Consider the following 15073-nt stretch of genomic DNA (forward strand, 5'->3'; position numbering starts at 1 on the left):
GAGCACATCCTTATGTTCCTTCACCTCACAGCGCATGTCAGAGCACATCCTTATGTTCCTTCACCTCACAGCGCATGTCAGAGCACATCCTTATGTTCCTTCACCTCACAGCGCATGTCAGAGCACATCCTTATGTTCCTTCACCTCACAGCGCATGTCAGAGCACATCCTTATGTTCCTTCACCTCACAGCGCATGTCAGAGCACATCCTATAGGTTCCTTCACCTCACAGCGCATGTCAGAGCACATCCTTATGTTCCTTCACCTCACAGCGCATGTCAGAGCACATCCTTCTGTTCCTTCACCTCACAGCGCATGTCAGAGCACATCCTTATGTTCCTTCACCTCACAGCGCATGTCAGAGCACATCCTTCTGTTCCTTCACCTCACAGCGCATGTCAGAGCACATCCATATGTTCCTTCACCTCACAGCGCATGTCAGAGCACATCCTTATGTTCCTTCACCTCACAGCGCATGTCAGAGCACATCCTTATGTTCCTTCACCTCACAGCGCATGTCAGAGCACATCCTTATGTTCCTTCACCTCACAGCGCATGTCAGAGCACATCCTTATGTTCCTTCACCTCACAGCGCATGTCAGAGCACATCCTTATGTTCCTTCACCTCACAGCGCATGTCAGAGCACATCCTTATGTTCCTTCACCTCACAGCGCGCATGTCAGAGCACATCCTTATGTTCCTTCACCTCACAGCGCATGTCAGAGCACATCCTTATGTTCCTTCACCTCACAGCGCATGTCAGAGCACATCCTTATGTTCCTTCACCTCACAGCGCATGTCAGAGCACATCCTTATGTTCCTTCACCTCACAGCGCATGTCAGAGCACATCCTTATGTTCCTTCACCTCACAGCGCATGTCAGAGCACATCCTTATGTTCCTTCACCTCACAGCGCATGTCAGAGCACATCCTTATGTTCCTTCACCTCACAGCGCATGTCAGAGCACATCCTTATGTTCCTTCACCTCACAGCGCGTGTCAGAGCACATCCTTATGTTCCTTCACCTCACAGCGCGTGTCAGAGCACATCCTTATGTTCCTTCACCTCACAGCGCATGTCAGAGCACATCCTTATGTTCCTTCACCTCACAGCGCATGTCAGAGCACATCCTTATGTTCCTTCACCTCACAGCGCATGTCAGAGCACATCCTTCTGTTCCTTCACCTCACAGCGCATGTCAGAGCACATCCTTATGTTCCTTCACCTCACAGCGCATGTCAGAGCACATCCTTCTGTTCCTTCACCTCACAGCGCATGTTCCTTCACCTCAGAGCACATCCTTCTGTTCCTTCACCTCACAGCGCATGTCAGAGCACATCCTTATGTTCCTTCACCTCACAGCGCGTGTCAGAGCACATCCTTATGTTCCTTCACCTCACAGCGCGTGTCAGAGCACATCCTTATGTTCCTTCACCTCACAGCGCATGTCAGAGCACATCCTTCTGTTCCTTCACACCGACTGATGAAAATGCCTATGGTTTACTTACTTAGTCCTATTCAGTGATAAACTAAATAGGCTAATACATCGCCTAATGTATGGCTGCTTACCACTGCCTGCATGCGTTCCAGACACAGAGGTTATTGTGAATTCTCTTGCCCCATGTATTGTTTCACTTTGGAGGGGAGCAAAACCTTTCCCTCCGGACATTTACGCCACAACATTTATACAACCAAAATAAATATCAGGTTATTTTTACAAGCAAGCATGGGCTTGTATCACGACGTAACGTAACGTCGGCATATGGACGTCATAACAGACGTCGGCAATGGAATAATTATACGGACAGACAAAGTAGACGTACTAAACCAGGGTTTCCCAAACTCGGTCCTGGTAGACAGGCCGAGAAAAAAAACATAAACGCTCAGCAAAGTCAATCAGGAAATAACTAGATTTAACAACATCTGAATAGCTATGGATTCTGATTCATACACGATGTTTGGAGAGACTTATAACCGTGAATGAAACAGAGCCGAGCGTGTGACTGGGGAATGAGAGCAGAGGGAGAGCGGCTTGTTCTAATCCAATCGTTGCAGTAGGCTCAACCGATGCCCCGCCCCATTTCTTTTCAAACAGAAGAACTAGCCAATAGTTGTTAAGAGCACACAGCCCTTCACACTATTTGAGTTAAAGAGAGATACGTGCTGCACATCCCATCCCCTAGGGGGCAGTGGAGGCGGGGCCAAGCAATGAAGCTCTGGTCTGCATTAGAGGTCTGTGGTGGGCACAACTGGGAGGGATTACTGAGCTAATCTGCATTATGAATAGGTTCTGAAAGAGGAAACATTAACTACTGGAAGAAGGAAGATTATCTCGAAAGTTAGTCTGTGTGCCACATTATTGTATTAGAGAAGCTATTTGGGTGATTCTGAAGAAACTAGAGCAACAACAAAAAAACATTATTTTGTGGATTTTCACAGAAGGGTCTGTTGAAGGAAGGATTGTTGACATATATTTTAAATTTTTAATTTGTTTAACTTTTTTTTTGAGGGGGGTTAAATGTTTTGTTTCACAAATATTTTGTTCCACCAGCAGGGCTTTTATTTTGTATCTTTCTTTTGACATCCCCTTTTAGAGTTTTCTGACTATTACAAAAGATACTTGTATCATAATGAGTTTTTGGAAAATTCGCCATATAATTTAAGATACCGTTTCGTCCAAGTACTCGGTACCCCCTTATTCTACAGTATTATGTGAAGAATGGTTTCATCCACATGGAACTGTTAGATTTGAAAGTTATCCGAACACTTTGTTTAGAATATCTACATGAATTCAGCAATCGCATGTTTCTCATATTACTCTGTCGGCTACTCAGTCTGAGAAGTGTTCCATCCTCCTGCTTCTCATATTACTCTGTAGGCTACTCAGTCTGAGAAGTGTTCCATCCTCCTGCATCTCATATTACTCTGTCGGCTACTCAGTCTGAGAAGTGTTCCATCCTCATGCTTCTCATATTACTCTGTCGGCTACTCAGTCTGAGAAGTGTTCCATCCTCATGCTTCTCATATTACTCTGTCGGCTACTCAGTCTGAGAAGTGTTCCATCCTCCTGCTTCTCATATTACTCTGTAGGCTACTCAGTCTGAGAAGTGTTCCATCCTCCTGCATCTCATATTACTCTGTCGGCTACTCAGTCTGAGAAGTGTTCCATCCTCATGCTTCTCATATTACTCTGTCGGCTACTCAGTCTGAGAAGTGTTCCATCCTCATGCTTCTCATATTACTCTGTAGGCTACTCAGTCTGAGAAGTGTTCCATCCTCATGCTTCTCATATTACTCTGTAGGCTACTCAGTCTGAGAAGTGTTCCATCCTCATGCTTCTCATATTACTCTGTAGGCTACTCAGTCTGAGAAGTGTTCCATCCTCATGCTTCTCATATTACTCTGTAGGCTACTCAGTCTGAGAAGTGTTCCATCCTCATGCTTCTCATATTACTCTGTAGGCTACTCAGTCTGAGAAGTGTTCCATCCTCATGCTTCTCATATTACTCTGTAGGCTACTCAGTCTGAGAAGTGTTCCATCCTCATGCTTCTCATATTACTCTGTAGGCTACTCAGTCTGAGAAGTGTTCCATCCTCCTGCTTCTCATATTACTCTGTAGGCTACTCAGTCTGAGAAGTGTTCCATCCTCATGCATCTCATATTACCTGTAGGCTTCAGTCTGAGAAGTGTTCCATCCTCATGTAGTTCTTGTATTACTCTGTAGGCTACTCAGTCTGAGAAGTGTTCCATCCTCATGCTTCTATATGTACTCTGTTGTAGTTATTGTAGTCTGATGAAGTGTTTGTCCTCCTGCTTCTCATATTGTACTCTGTATTGGCTAGTTCAGTCTGATGTAGTGTTCCATCCTCCTGTTTATTGTATTACTCTTGTAGGCTACTCAGTCTGTAGAAGTGTTCCATCCTCCTGCATCTAGTTATTTACTCTGCATGTAGTTATTCAGTCTGCATGTAGTTGTTCCATCCTCCTGCATCTCAGTTATTGTACTCTGTAGGCTACTCAGTCATGTAGAAGTGTTCCATCCTCATGTAGTTATTGTACTCTGCATAGGCTATTCAGTCTGATGAAGTTGTTCCATCCTCATGTAGTTCTTGTATCTGCATGTAGTTATTGTACTCTGCATGTAGTTATTGTACTCTGCATGTAGTTATTGTACTCTTGTAGTTATTGTACTCTGCATGTAGTTATTGTAGTTATTGTACTCTGCATGTAGTTATTGTACTCTGCATGTAGTTATTGTAGTTATTGTACTCTGCTTGTAGTTATTGTACTCTGCATGTAGTTATTGTAGTTATTGTACTCTGCTTGTAGTTATTGTACTCTGCATGTAGTTATTGTACTCTGCATGTAGTTATTGTAGTTATTGTACTCTGCTTGTAGTTATTGTACTCTGCATGTAGTTATTGTAGTTATTGTACTCTGCTTGTAGTTATTGTACTCTGCATGTAGTTATTGTACTCTGCTTGTACTTGCATGTAGTTATTGTAGTTATTGTACTCTGCTTGTAGTTATTGTACTCTGCATGTAGTTATTGTAGTTATTGTACTCTGCTTGTAGTTATTGTACTCTGCATGTAGTTATTGTACTCTGCATGTAGTTATTGTAGTTATTGTACTCTGCTTGTAGTTATTGTACTCTGCTTGTAGTTATTGTACTCTGCTTGTAGTTATTGTACTCTGCATGTAGTTATTGTACTCTGCATGTAGTTATTGTACTCTGCTTGTAGTTATTGTACTCTGCATGTAGTTATTGTACTCTGCATGTAGTTATTGTACTCTGCTTGTAGTTATTGTACTCTGCTTGTAGTTATTGTAGTTATTGTACTCTGCATGTAGTTATTGTACTCTGCATGTAGTTATTGTACTCTGCATGTAGTTATTGTACTCTGCTTGTAGTTATTGTACTCTGCTTGTAGTTATTGTTGTACATGTAGTTATTTATTGTAGTTATTGTACTCTGCTTGTAGTTATTGTACTCTGCATGTAGTTATTGTACTCTGCATGTAGTTATTGTACTCTGCATGTAGTTATTGTACTCTGCATGTAGTTATTGTACTCTGCATGTAGTTATTGTACTCTGCATGTAGTTATTGTACTCTGCATGTAGTTATTGTACTCTGTTGTAGTTATTGTACTCTGCATGTAGTTATTGTACTCTGCTTGTAGTTATTGTACTCTGCTTGTAGTTATTGTACTCTGCATGTAGTTATTGTACTCTGCATGTAGTTATTGTACTCTGCTTGTAGTTATTGTACTCTGCATGTAGTTATTGTACTCTGCTTGTAGTTATTGTAGTTATTGTACTCTGCATGTAGTTATTGTACTCTGCATGTAGTTATTGTACTCTGCATGTAGTTATTGTACTCTGCATGTAGTTATTGTACTCTGCATGTAGTTATTGTACTCTGCATGTAGTTATTGTACTCTGCTTGTAGTTATTGTACTCTGTTATTGTAGTTATTGTACTCTGCATGTAGTTATTGTACTCTGCATGTAGTTATTGTACTCTGCATGTAGTTATTGTACTCTGCATGTAGTTATTGTACTCTGCATGTAGTTATTGTACTCTGCTTGTAGTTATTGTACTCTGCATGTAGTTATTGTACTCTGCATGTAGTTATTGTACTCTGCATGTAGTTATTGTACTCTGCTTGTAGTTATTGTACTCTGCATGTAGTTATTGTACTCTGCATGTAGTTATTGTACTCTGCTTGTAGTTATTGTACTCTGCATGTAGTTATTGTACTCTGCTTGTAGTTATTGTACTCTGCATGTAGTTATTGTACTCTGCATGTAGTTATTGTACTCTGCATGTAGTTATTGTACTCTGCTTGTAGTTATTGTACTCTGCATGTAGTTATTGTACTCTGCATGTAGTTATTGTACTCTGCTTGTAGTTATTGTACTCTGCTTGTAGTTATTGTACTCTGCATGTAGTTATTGTACTCTGCTTGTAGTTATTGTACTCTGCATGTAGTTATTGTACTCTGCTTGTAGTTATTGTACTCTGCATGTAGTTATTGTACTCTGCTTGTAGTTATTGTACTCTGCATGTAGTTATTGTACTCTGCTTGTAGTTATTGTACTCTGCATGTAGTTATTGTACTCTGCATGTAGTTATTGTAGTTATTGTACTCTGCATGTAGTTATTGTACTCTGCATGTAGTTATTGTACTCTGCATGTAGTTATTGTACTCTGCTTGTAGTTATTGTACTCTGCATGTAGTTATTGTAGTTATTGTACTCTGCTTGTAGTTATTGTACTCTGCATGTAGTTATTGTACTCTGCATGTAGTTATTGTACTCTGCATGTAGTTATTGTACTCTGCTTGTAGTTATTGTACTCTGCATGTAGTTATTGTACTCTGCATGTAGTTATTGTACTCTGCATGTAGTTATTGTACTCTGCATGTAGCTTGTAGTTATTGTACTCTGCATGTAGTTATTGTACTCTGCTTGTAGTTATTGTACTCTGCATGTAGTTATGTAGTTATTGTACTCTGCTTGTAGTTATTGTACTCTGCATGTAGTTATTGTACTCTGCATGTAGTTATTGTACTCTGCATGTAGTTATTGTACTCTGCATGTAGTTATTGTACTCTGCATGTAGTTATTGTACTCTGCTTGTAGTTATTGTACTCTGCATGTAGTTATTGTACTCTGCTTGTAGTTATTGTACTGCCTGTAGTTATTGTACTCCATGTAGTTATTGTACTCTGCTTGTAGTTATTGTACACCTGTAGTTATTGTACTCTGCATGTAGTTATTGTACTCTGCATGTAGTTATTGTACTTCATTCAAGTTATTGTACTCTGCATGTATTGTACTCTGTTATTGTAGTTATTGTATTATTGTACTTGTACTCTGTAGTTATTGTACTCTGCATGTAGTTATTGTACTTATTGTAGTTAGTTATTGTACTCTGCTTGTAGTTATTGTTCAATGTAGTTATTGTACTCTGCTATTAGTTATTGTACTCTGCTTGTAGTTCTGCATGTAGTTATTGTACTCTGCATGTAGTTATTGTACTCTGCATGTAGTTATTGTACTCTGCTTGTAGTTATTGTACTCTGCATGTAGTTATTGTAGTTATTGTACTCTGCTTGTAGTTACTTGTAGTTATTGTACTCTGCTTGTAGTTATTGTACTCTGCATGTAGTTATTGTACTCTGCATGTAGTTATTGTACTCTGCTTGTAGTTATTGTACTCTGCTGTAGTTATTCAGTTATTGTACTCTTGTAGTTATTGTACTCTGCTTGTAGTTATTGTACTCTGCATGTAGTTATTGTACTCTGCATGTAGTTATTGTACTCTGCATGTATGTCATGTAGTTATTGTACTCTGCATGTAGTTATTGTACTCTGCTTGTAGTTATTGTACTCTGCTTGTAGTTATTGTATTAGTTATTGTTCTGCTTGTAGTTATTGTACTCTGCATGTAGTTATTGTAGTTATTGTACTCTGCTTGTAGTTATTGTATAGTTATTGTACTGCATGTAGTTATTGTACTCTGCATGTAGTTATTGTACTCTGCTGTAGTTATTGTACTTGCATGTAGTTATTGTACTTCTGCATGTAGTTATTGTACTCTGCTTGTAGTTATTGTAGTTCTGCTTGTAGTTATTGTACTCTGCATGTAGTTATGTAGTTATTGTACTCTGCATGTAGTTATTGTACTCTGCATGTAGTTATTGTACTCTGCTTGTAGTTATTGTACTCTGCATGTAGTTATTGTACTCTGCTTGTAGTTATTGTATTGTAGTTATTGTACACTGCATGTAGTTATTGTACTCTGCATGTAGTTATTGTACTCTGCATGTAGTTATTGTACTCCTTGCATGTAGTTATTGTACTCTGCTTGTAGTTATTGTACTCTGCTTGTAGTTATTGTACTCTGCATGTAGTTATTGTACTCTGCATGTAGTTATTGTACTCTGCATGTACTTGTCCTATTCAACACCTTGTAGTTATTGTACTCTGCATGTAGTTATTGTACTCTGCATGTAGTTATTGTACTCTGCATGTAGTTATTGTACTCCTGCTATTGTAGTTATTGTATTCATGTACACCTAGTTATTGTACTCTTCTATGTAGTTATTGTACTCTGCATGTAGTTACCTTCTATTCAACACCTTGTACTCTGCATGTAGTTATTGTACTCTGCTATGTCAGTTACCTTGTATTCAACATGTTGTACTATTAGTTACTCTGCTTATTCACTCTTACCTTCTATTCTGCATGTAGTTATTGTACTCTTCTATTAGTTATTGTACTCCTTGTAGTTATTGTACTCTGCTTGTAGTTATTGTATTCTGCTTGTAGTTATTGTACTCTTCATGTACTTATTGTACACTGCTTGTAGTTATTGTACACCTTCTATTCAACTCTGCTGTAGTTATTCAACTCCTTGTAGTTATTCCTTCTATTCAGTTATTGTACTTCATGTAGTTATTGTATTCATGTAGTTATTGTATTCAACATGTAGTTATTGTACTCTTCTATTAGTTATTGTATTCAACACCTTAGTTATTCAACACCTTCTATTCAAGTTATTCAACTCCTTCTAGTTCAACACCTTCTGTTCAAGTTCGATTCAGGACCTTCTATTCAACACCTTCTGTTCAATTGTACGTTCTGATTCAGTTATTGTATTCAACACCTTTATTCAACTCCTTCTATTCAACACCTTCTATTCAACACCTTCTATTCAACTCCTTCTATTACCTTCTATTCTGCATGTAGTTATTCAACACTTCTGTTCATGTAGTTCATGTAGTTATTGTATTCAGGACTCTGCATGTAGTTCAACACCTTCTATTCAACTCTGCTTAGTTATTCAACTCCTTGTATTACCTTGTATTCAACATGTTTATTCAACACCTTCTGTTCAACACCTTCTATTCATGTACCACCTATTCAACTCCTTCTATTCAACTCCTTCTGTTCAACTCCTTCTATTCAATGTCCTTCTATTCAACACCTTCTATTCAACACCTTCTATTCAACACCTATTCAACACCTTCTGAGTTCAACTCCTTCTATTCAACACCTTCTATTCAACTTTCCTTCTATTCAACACCTTCTATTCAACTCCTTCTATTCAACACCTTCTATTCAACACTTCTATTCAACACTTCTATTCAACACCTTCTGTTCAACTCCTTCTATTCAACTCCTTCTATTCAACTCCTTCTATTCAACTCCTTATATTCAACTCCTTCTATTCAACACCTTTATTCAACACCTATTCAATTACCTTCTGTTCAACTCCTTCTATTAAACTCCTTCTATTAAACACCTTCTATTCAACACCTTCTATTCAACTCCTTCTATTCAACTCCTATTCAACACCTTCAATTCAACACCTTCTATTCAACTCCTTCTATTCAACACCTTCTATTCTACTCCTTCTATTCAACACCTTCTATTCAACTCCTTCTATTAAACTCCTTCTATTAAACACCTTCTATTCAACACCTTCTATTCAACTCCTTCTATTCAACACCTTCTATTCAACTCCTTCTATTAAACTCCTTCTATTCAACACCTTCTATTCAACTCCTATTCAACACCTTCTATTCAACACCTTCTATTCAACACCTTCTATTCAACACCTTCTATTCAACACCTTCAATTCAACACCTTCTATTCAACTCCTTCTATTAAACTCCTTCTATTCAACACCTTCTATTCAACACCTTCTATTCAACTCCTTCTATTCAACTCCTTCTATTCAACACCTTCTATTCAACTCCTATTCAACTCCTTCTATTCAACACCTTCTATTCAACTCCTTCTATTCAACACCTTCTATTCAACACCTTCTATTCAACACCTTCTATTCAACTCCTTCTATTCAACACCTTCTATTCAACTCCTTCTATTCAACACCTTCTATTCAACACCTTCTATTCAACTCCTTCTATTCAACACCTTCTATTCAACTCCTTCTATTCAACACCTTCTATTCAACACCTTCTATTCAACTCCTTCTATTCAACTCCTTCTATTCAACACCTTCTATTCAACACCTTCTATTCAACTCCTATTCAACACCTTCTATTCAACTCCTTCTATTCAACACCTTCTATTCAACACCTTCTATTCAACACCTTCTATTCAACACCTTCAACACCTTCTCTTCTATTCAACACCTTCTATTCAACTCCTTCTATTCAACACCTTCTATTCAACCTTCTATTCAACACCTTCTATTCAACACCTTCTATTCAACTCCTTCTATTCAACTCCTTCTATTCAACACCTTCTATTCAACTCCTTCTATTCAACACCTTCTATTCAACACCTTCTATTCAACACCTTCTATTCAACTCCTATTCAACACCTTCTATTCAACACCTTCTATTCAACTCCTTCTATTCAACACCTTCTATTCAACACCTTCTATTCAACACCTTCTATTCAACTCCTTCTATTCAACACCTTCTATTCAACACCTTCAATTCTATTCAACACTCCCATTCAACACCTTCTGTTCAACACCTTCTATTCAACTCCTTCTATTCAACACCTTCTATTCAACTCCTTCTATTCAACACCTTCTATTCAACTCCTTCTATTCAACACCTTCTATTCAACACCTTCTATTCTACTCCTTCTATTCAACTCCTTCTATTCAACACCTTTTATTCAACACCTTCTATTCAACTCCTATTCAACACCTTCTATTCAACACCTTCTGTTCAACTCGTTCGATTCAGGACCTTCTATTCAACACCTTCTGTTCAACTCGTTCGATTCAGGACCACCCATTCAACACCTTCTATTCAACTCCTTCTATTCAACACCTTCTATTCAACACCTTCTATTCAACACCTTCTATTCAGCACCTTCTATTCAGCACCTTGTTTTCAACACCTCTGTGTTCAACACCTTCTATTCAGGACTCACGTTTATTGTTTTGTTAGTTTATTCTGTTCAACTCCTTTATTCAACACCTTCTATTCAACACCTTCTATTCAACACCTTCTATTCTAAAACACCTATTCAACACTTGTGTTCAACATTGGTGGGCTTCTATTCAACAGTCCCCTATTCAACACCCATTCAACACCTTCTATTCAACAGGCTTGGCTAGGAAACACCTTCTATTCAACACCTATTCAACACCTTGTGTTCAACTCCTTCTATTCAAGTCTCCTGCTATTCAAGACCTTGTGTTCAACTCCTTCTATTCAAGTCTCCTGCTATTCAAGACCTTGTGTTCAACACCTTCTATTCAACCCCTATTCAACACCTTCTGTTCAACTCCTTCTATTCAACTCCTTCTATTCAACTCCTTCTATTCAACTCCTTCTATTCAACACCTTCTGTTCAACTCCTTCTATTCAAGACACTTGTGTTCAACAGGCTTCTATTCAACTCCTTCTATTCAAGACCTTGTGTTCCAACAGGCTTCTATTCAACACCTTCTATTCAAGACCTTGTGTTCAACTCCTTCTAGGAAGAGTCCTTCTATCCCCCAACTCCTTGTGTTCAACTCCTTCTAGGAAGACTCCTTCTATTCAACACCTTGTATTCCAACAGGCTTCTATTCAAGTCCTCCTCCCCTATTCAACTCCTTCTATTCAACCCAACTTCTATTCAACTCCTTCTATTCCCCAGAGACACTTGTGTTCAACAGGCCTTCTATTCAACCCCTTCTATTCAACACAGGCCTTCTATTCAACACCCCCAGAGACCTTGTATTCAACACCTTCTAGGAAGATTCAACTCCTTCTATTCAACTCCTTCTATTCAACACCTTCTAGGAAGAGTCCCCTATTCAACACCAGAGACACCTTGTGTTCAACAGGCTTGGCTATTCAAGTCCCCTTCAACCCCAGAGACACCTTGTGTCCCAACAGGCTTGGCTAGGAAGAGTCCCCTGCTCCCCCAGAGATGCTTGTGTTCCAACAGGCTTGGCTAGGAAGAGTCCCCTGCTCCCCCAGAGATGCTTGTGTCCCAACAGGCTTGGCTAGGAAGAGTCCCCTGCTCCCCCAGAGACACTTGTGTTCCAACAGCTGCAGCTGAAGGGAGGTTGTGGGATTCCCAGTTTTATTGATGTTCTCTGTTATGGACTTTACTTTACTTGTCATTGACTGTGTCTTCCTGCGATCTCTGTTGTTTTTACAAAAATTAACAAAATAAATACTAAAAATAAAGCTGTCCAAAAAAGAAGCAGGTATTTGACTGGTCCGTTTAATGGACATATCAGTTATACATCTGTTTCATATATGGTCACATCCTCTGGTGCACAGCTCAAATTGCATCAGATCTACCAATAAACCAATGACAAATGACCTTAGATATATTGCTGTGGAAGCTGGATGTATTTCTGACACCCATTTCTGAACATGGCCATGTTGGGATTGTAAATGATCTGTTGCTTTGATACACTTGTGACTCTACTATGGACTGTATGGTATCAGATTGGAGTTTCATGAACAGCTCAGCAGGTTTGATACCATCTCTATGAGGCAGGGTCATAAAGTAATCCTCAACGACTTTAGGCTGCATGTATTTCTGACATCTATGGTTGGAGAAGGTCACTGACGGGGTAATAATTGTGGACTTGTTTGTCTAAAGATCTGTACAGCTGGTTGAAAAACACAACAGCTCCACATTTGATCCAACTGTTTCTCCTTGTAAATGTATTAGATTAATATTACATTTATCCCTCCATTGACTTCACTCTGCATGCTGAAAGGTGAAGACCTCATACCTTTACTGTGGACCACAGAGAGATACGATACAGGCCAGCACATTGTTTTGACCACCATAGTCATAGACTGTTCTCTCTGCTACTGGAGCACTAGGTCCAAAAGGCTTCTTAACAGCTTCTACCCCCAAGCCTTAAGACTCCTGAAAAGCTAATCAAATGGCTACCCAGACCCCTCTTTTACGCTGCTGCTACTCTCTGTTTATTATCTATGCATAGTCACTTTTCTACCTACATGTAAATAATACCTCAATTACCTTGACTAACCGGTGCCCCGCACATTGACTCTGTACTGGTAGCCCCCTGTATATAGCCTCCACATTGACTCTGCACTGGTAGCCCCTGTATATAGCCTCCACATTGACTCTGTACTGGTACCCCCTGTATATAGCCTCCACATTGCCTCTGTACCGGTACCCCTGTATATAGCCTCCACATTGACTCTGTACTGGTAGCCCCTGTATATAGCCTCCACATTGACTCTGTACTGGTATCCCCTGTATATAGCCTCCACATTGACTCTGTACTGGTAGCCCCTGTATATAGCCTCCACATTGACTCTGTACTGGTAGCCCCCTGTATATAGCCTCCACATTGACTCTGTACTGGTAGCCCCCTGTATATAGCCTCCACATTGACTCTGTACTGGTAGCCCCCTGTATATAACCTCTCCACATTGACTCTGTACTGGTAGCTCCCTGTATATAACCTCCACATTGACTCTGTACTGGTAGCCCCTGTATATAGCCTCCACATTGACTCTGTACTGGTAGCCCCCTGTATATAGTCTCCACATTGACTCTGTACTGGTAGCCCCTGTATATAGCCTCCACATTGACTCTGTACTGGTAGCCCCCTGTATATAGCCTCCACATTGACTCTGTACTGGTAGCCCCTGTATATAGCCTCCACATTGACTCTGTACCGGTAGCCCCTGTATATAGCCTCCACATTGACTCTGTACTGGTAGCCCCTGTATATAGCCTCCACATTGACTCTGTACTGGTACCCCTGTATATAGCCTCCACATTGACTCTGTACTGGTAGCCCCTGTATATAGCCTCCACATTGACTCTGTACTGGTAGCCCCCTGTATATAGCCTCCACATTGACTCTGTACTGGTACCCCCTGTATATAGCCTCCACATTGACTCTGTACTGGTACCCCCTGTATATAGCCTCCACATTGACCCCCTGTATATAGCCTCCACATTGACTCTGTACTGGTACCCCCTGTATATAACCTCCACATTGACTCTGTACTGGTACCCCCTGTATATAGCCTCCACATTGACTCTGTACTGGTAGCCCCTGTATATAGCCTCACTATTGCTATTGTTATTTTACCGATGCTGTTTAATTATTTGTTACTTTGATTTATTCATTTTTTAAAACTGATCTATTTCTTACTTAGCATGTTTTTTATTCTTAATTTCTTAAAACATTGTTGTTTAAGGGCTTGTAAGTAAGCATTTCACTGTTGTATTCGGTGCATGTGACAAATACAATTTGATTAGATTAGATTAGTCGACCATGAGGTCCTCACATTGCTGACACGGTAATAGATTTATAGCGAGATATGTGACCTGGAAAATAAGATCTGAATTAACCGAGCCAAGACTGGTTGTTTTGTGGATCCATGCAACAGCATCTGACCTTTCATATCCAGATTTAGATTTTTACTGTCTGTGACATTTTAATGGATTGAATCATGTAAAATAAATGCTGACGTGAGCCAAGGCTCTGGGGCGTCTCAGGCAAAGCTCTGGGGCGTCTCAGGCAAAGCTCTGGGGTGTCTCAGGCAAAGCTCTGGGGTGTCTCAGGCAAAGCTCTGGGGCGTCTCAGGCAAAGCTCTGGGGTGTCTCAGCCAAAGCTCTGGGGTGTCTCAGCCAAAGCTCTGGGGCATCTCAGGCAAAGCTCTGGGGTGTCTCAGCCAAAGCTCTGGGGTGTCTCAGCCAAAGCTCTGGGGCGTCTCAGGCAAAGCTCTGGGGTGTCTCAGCCAAAGCTCTGGGGTGTCTCAGCCAAAGCTCTGGGGCGTCTCAGCCAAAGCTCTGGGGTGTCTCAGCCAAAGCTCTGGGGCGTCTCAGGCAAAGCTCTGGGGTGTCTCAGGCAAAGCTCTGGGGTGTCTCAGCCAAAGCTCTGGGGCGTCTCAGGCAAAGCCAAACTCTGGGGTGTCTCAGGCAAAGCTCTGGGGTGTCTCAGCCAAAGCTCTGGGGTGTCTCAGGCAAAGCTCTGGGGTGTCTCAGGCAAAGCTCTGGGGTGTCTCAGGCAAAGCTCTGGGGTGTCTCAGCCAAAGCTCTGGGGCGTCTCAGGCAAGGCTCTGGGGTGTCTC

General features: G+C 40.4%; 1 long non-coding RNA gene across 9 annotated transcripts; it reads right to left on the reverse strand.

Annotated features, from left to right (window-relative positions):
- Nucleotides 1-233: 233 nt before the first annotated feature.
- On the reverse strand, nt 234-1433 carry LOC127926110 (uncharacterized). 9 transcript variants are annotated; one of them, XR_008123303.1, is made up of 4 exons: nt 1318-1361; nt 788-1267; nt 346-385; nt 262-305 (listed from the first exon to the last, which is right to left on the reverse strand). It is a non-coding gene; the product is annotated as an uncharacterized LOC127926110 (long non-coding RNA). The 9 variants fall into 9 exon arrangements; XR_008123300.1 differs by having other exon boundaries at nt 748-1267; XR_008123298.1 differs by having other exon boundaries at nt 708-1267.
- Nucleotides 1434-15073: the final 13640 nt, after the last annotated feature.

Source organism: Oncorhynchus keta, unplaced genomic scaffold (genome assembly GCF_023373465.1).
Source record: "Oncorhynchus keta strain PuntledgeMale-10-30-2019 unplaced genomic scaffold, Oket_V2 Un_contig_6820_pilon_pilon, whole genome shotgun sequence".
In the NCBI taxonomy this organism is placed as follows: Eukaryota; Metazoa; Chordata; class Actinopteri; order Salmoniformes; family Salmonidae; genus Oncorhynchus; species Oncorhynchus keta.